The sequence below is a fragment of the Physella acuta genome, unplaced genomic scaffold, assembly GCF_028476545.2.
Source record: "Physella acuta isolate Inbredline_101_S28 unplaced genomic scaffold, ASM2847654v3 ptg001603l, whole genome shotgun sequence".
Taxonomy (NCBI): Eukaryota; Metazoa; Mollusca; class Gastropoda; family Physidae; genus Physella; species Physella acuta.
In genome coordinates, this window is record NW_026733117.1 from 7,279 (window position 1) to 12,782 (window position 5,504).

The following is a 5,504-nucleotide window of genomic DNA, read 5'->3' on the forward strand; positions in this document are numbered from 1 at the left end:
AAAAGAGAACTAGTCTTTGAAACTTGATGTTATTTTATTAAATAAATAAGATGCCCAGTAGCGTACGCAGGGGGGGAGCAGGGGGAGCGGCCGCTCCCCCTCTGGCCATTTTTAGCAAAGTGGCGCCTTTTTGGAAACTTTTTAAACTCAAAGTTTTAAACATTGATATTTGTTAAAAAAATTATCTTTGGTCGGCACATTTGAAACGTAAATCTCTATGAATATTGTTTTTGCAATTACCAGTAAAAGGTGTGTGAGTAATACAATGATCTAACCCATACCTTCTCATTATGTAAAAAAAAAAATATCATTAAAGAACACAAAAAGTCATCAGCTAATTAAAAGTGCATGATCTGAATTGTAAGATCGATATTTTAGTTATATGTAAGCTATTATTCCGAATGTTTTACTTCTATGTCGAAAAGCTGGGTTTTATACCAACTCTGATTTAAAAAACTTTCATTATGCTGTAATACTTTAGCATTTATGAAGACTATTTATTTAATTCTGAATGTAGACAAAATATTTTTGTATAATCGAAAAGTGTTAAGCTACTTTATTAGATTCTGAAGTAATTATTAATTTGTTTTGATATTTTTAATAAAATGTGTAGACATATACATATTTATATTAAGATATTGATTATTTCCCCTTTTCTCTAGTCTTAATAGATGTCCCAGGAATTATTATGTAAATTTTTTACAAGGATTACGAAACAGATTATGCCGCGTTCATTGTTTCTGGTTGTAGTGTGTTTATATATATATATATATATATATATATATATATATATATATATATATATATATATACATATATATATATATATATATACATATATACATATATATATATACATATATACATATATATATATATATATATATATATATATATATATATATATATATATATATATATATATATATATATATATATATATATATATATATATATATATATATAAGATGTTACAAATTCGGCGCCTTTTTTTTTGCTATTTCCGCTCCCCCTACGCCGAAAACCTGGATACGCCTCTGAAGATGCCTCTAACGAGGAAACTTATTTTACCGATTGTTTTTACTTCATAGTCACCCCCCCCCCCCCTCCCTCCTCCACACACACCACTCACCCCATCCATTTACCTTAGTGTGGGTGGACGGTGATTAAATTATTTATTTCATATTTGATTTTAATATTGTGTTCTATATTGTCCGTGTAGGGAGGGGGGGGGGGGGGTGGCATGACATACCCTCATCACATAGTCACATATTCAGATATTATAATCCTCTCTTTAGGGGAAGTAACCAAGCTTGGATGATGCTGTCGACAGTATAAAAGAGTTGTCGCGCTTAACAAAAAATAAATATACATGTTGCCCTAGTTAATTTTTATGACAGTAGGCCTACGCCTACAAGCGGAGGGGGTAAAAAAATTCATTAAAAAAAACGTTTTAATAACAAGCTTTTATGTAATAATGCACTAAAAAGTAGAAAATAAATTATAGACTACTATTTAAATAACTATAAAGAAAAGCGTGGGTCACTTTAGCACTTTAGTACCTATTGGATACCTTTACTAATATTTGAGAAGAGACCCACGCTTTTCTTTATAGTAATTTAAATAGTAGTCTATAATTTATTTTCTACTTTTTAGTGCATTATTACATAAAAGCTTGTTATTAAAACGTTTTTTTTTTATGAATTTTTTTTTCAGTACTTTACATGTTTTATTTACAATAGAGTTACATGACTAAAAACCATTGCGCGCCTACTGAAGTGATGGCGCAGCCATTGAACGTGATACTGCTGTGAAATATGGTTAATCTTGCGATTATGTGCTTGCATTTTTCAACATGTCTCTAAACTATCTATGGTCAGATATCCTCTCCGGTAACAGTGCCATACATTCTATGTATGGAAGCCAGCTCTTGTGTTATATTTATGTCTTCATCCTCACCTCATGAACACAAGCAGTTGAGAGGTGGAGCAGATTCCAGCGACTCATCCATTGCAGATTGAAAAATGGCTGAACTTGCTTGCATTTTCCGCTATTTGAGTCACGATGTTTTCACCAATGTCTGCAACACGGCGGGCAATGGTATTTGCATCCAAAGCTACATTTTCAAATTGTTTGAATTTTCTGTCCAATGGTCCTCAGCCATCTCTAACAAACATTTATTCCATGGACAAAAAGATCGCCGCGGGCCGGATGAAAGGACCTCGCGGGCCGCATCCGGCCCGCGGGCCGTAGTTTGGAGACCCCTGTTAAACAGTAGGCCTACTTGTTTTTAATAATTATTTTTTACATTTATCTTTTTGGCGTATTAGTAATTATATTAAAACCAGTTGTCAATACTAAAAAAAAAATATTACAGGTCATCCACAGAGTGATAACAAGTCAAAGCTTATCGCCCTGCCCCACCTTTTCACCATTTTCTCTAAATATACATTTTGCAAGTTTCCTTCACTAAGGGGAATAAGTAAAGCGTGATTAAATATATCAAAATATTAAATGAGTTTTTTCCCTTTGTATGGAAGGAAAAGGGACATGTATTTTTGTGTAGGGTAAAATATGTTAACCAGTCACTATATCAGTATAATATATTTTATAATGAATTAATAGAAAATAAAGCTTAATATTAAAGGCAATTTTCACTTAGCTTCCAAAATAAAATAACTGCTAAAGTTACCTTTTTTTTAAATGCTAAAGTGTGCCGCCATACTTCCTAAATCACAGCTTAAAAAGCAGCTATATTATTAAAAAGAGTTTTTTCCAGGCATTCCGAAAGAAATGGAATTTATATGGAATTAATATAGAAAATATATACTTTTACCAGTGTCCGCCCCCCCCCCCCCCCCGAAAAAAATCAAGTGCCCCCCCCCCCCCCCCCACCCACGGAGAGAAAAGTCTGGAAGAAACACTGATTATTAACACTGAAGTACAATCTTTAATCTAAGTCTTTACACAAGGTGAATTCAGTGGTTGTGTAGTTCAGTCAAGGGACTGAACTCCAGATTTCCAGATTAACTTAACAAGTCTGTGTTAAAGGGAATTAACTCAAGATATCCAGATTGATGAACTTGTGCTAAAGCGACTGAACTACAGGCATCCAAACAGTGGCGTAGCGAGGGGGGGGGGGGCGGGGGTGCGGACCGCACCGAGTGACACCAAGGCAAACATAGCAAAATATATAGAGAAAAATGATAATTCCACTTAATTAAGTGATTAATTCGAGTGTTAAATAGTATTTTAAGAGGTGCACGTTTGAGGGGGGGGGGGGGTGCAAATCGAAAATTGAAAGTTTGTCCCCGGGAAGGGTCGCTACGCCTCTAGAGGGTGAAATCATTAGTGCCGCACCGTGACACCCGACCTCGCTACGGCACTGGATCCAAATTGATGAACTTGTGCTAAAGGGGCTGAATTCCAGATTTCCAGATTAACGAATGTGTGAGAAAGGGACTGAACTCCAGACATCCAGATTCGTGCTACACCACATGATCATACCATTCCACACTAGTTACTGTATTAATTAAACAATTTTTAACAAATAGTTAACATGACGTGTAGCTACAGAGTCTAAAAACGGTTACATAAAACACAAATGGACACAAATCAAAGATTTGAGTTGTTTAATGACAAAATTAATCGATCATTGTATGGACCTCACTGAGTATTACGTTATATAAAATAGAGCTGGACATTCAAGAGATAAAAATTACACTCCATTGGTAAGAAAATATAGTAAAATCTTTTGCTAAACTTTATAAAGTTTTATTAAGCATGCGAGCCTATCTATTGCAATAGAAAAAAAAAACACAATCATAAGGCCCTTAATTCATAGTTAAAGTATTTATACATCGTATGGATGGATTCTCAGAGAAAGACAAAAAACAACTGCTCAATAGCTAGAATCGAATTTGTTGATCATCTACATGAGTAAAATGTATACAAATAGTTTTTAACTAGCATAAACCCCGTAAGCGGACATGCATAAAATAAGACAACAAAGAAACTCGAAATGTTATACTTTTGTGGTCTGGACCAGACCCCATGGATAAAACTTCATGTCAACATCGAATGATAAAAAAATATTTTATCCAATTTGAGAACCATCTTTTGATCTATCTGAAGAGTTAAATGATACAGAGTTTCAGACAGACGAACTATTATTAGCTGAACTCTACCACATAAACCATCCTCTCGCCACATCCTCACCAACCCTATTCCACTCCTTCGGAGACAGGAACTCCCAACCACCCCATTTACAACATAACACTTACCTAATACGTCAAATAACTGAAATTAATTTATTAAATAAAATTATTCCTAATTAATATGTGGCCGTTCCAAAAGTTGAAGTAGCAGACCTATTTATAAAAGAAACCAATAATGCATACTAAAACGAAGCTCGTGTGTTATCAAAAGCCACACAACCAATTCACCCTCGGAGTTTCTTTCATGCATCTCTCCGGGTGGGGAGGGGGGAGGGGCACTACCACCCCACTCCCTCTTGAACGAAACATAATTATTTTAAAACTAGTTTCCTGTTTCATTTAATCCTTCTTTACTTGTGTTCGGTATTTATGTTATAGTCATTTGAGTAACATTTTAAATGTACCTTCTTTCGAGATCGGCTTATACGTATTAAGTGTAGAATTTTAAAAGTATCAGCTGGTAATGGAAAAAAAATAGACCAATTAAAGTGAATGTTAAAAAAAATTAATTTTAAAAAAGTAATAAAATTGAAAGATATATTCTAATATCAAACACTATGAAAATCCAAACGGAGTAGTTTCCCTTGATGTTTCAAGTTACAGACGGACAAACGAGCCAAGCAAATTATATTTATAAGTCTACTTAGATGGACACAACCATACTTAGTTAATTACTACAATAACTACGCTATATACAAGTTCAGCCTTTATCTAACTTTAGCTTTTATCCTACTTCAGCTTTCAAAAAAAAAAATTTTGAAAAAGTTCACAATAGATCAACACCAAATTTATATCTACTTCAATAGAGAATTTTTAGTACACAACATAAATGGCAGTAGTGTGGTTTTTTAGGTCTCTAGAATTTCCATTTAAATTTTAAATTGATTCTATTCCTTATGGCTTCACAAGAATTTGTATAGGCCAAATGCAGAGATACTTTAAGGCATCTATCCTGGGTGGAGTGAGGGAAGGGGGGGGGGGGGGTATTAATAAGCTTTAGTAGATGATGGTTCACCTTACAGAATAAGCTTAAAGGAACATCTAATACAGTAACTAAGTATCCTAGCAAGGGGGCGGGGGGGGGGGGGCGTGTTGATTAATTTATGACAATTATGGAGAATCAAGTTTTTCTAAAAGTTTATAACATCTTTATGTCAGTTTTCAAACCTTTAAATTTAAAATCAATCAGGGTGTGGGGGGGGGGGGAGTGTATCCAAAAAGGAGGGGTGGGGGGAGTCCCAACAAGATACCTCAGGTCATGCATGACAAAAAAATAAAAGTCTGAAC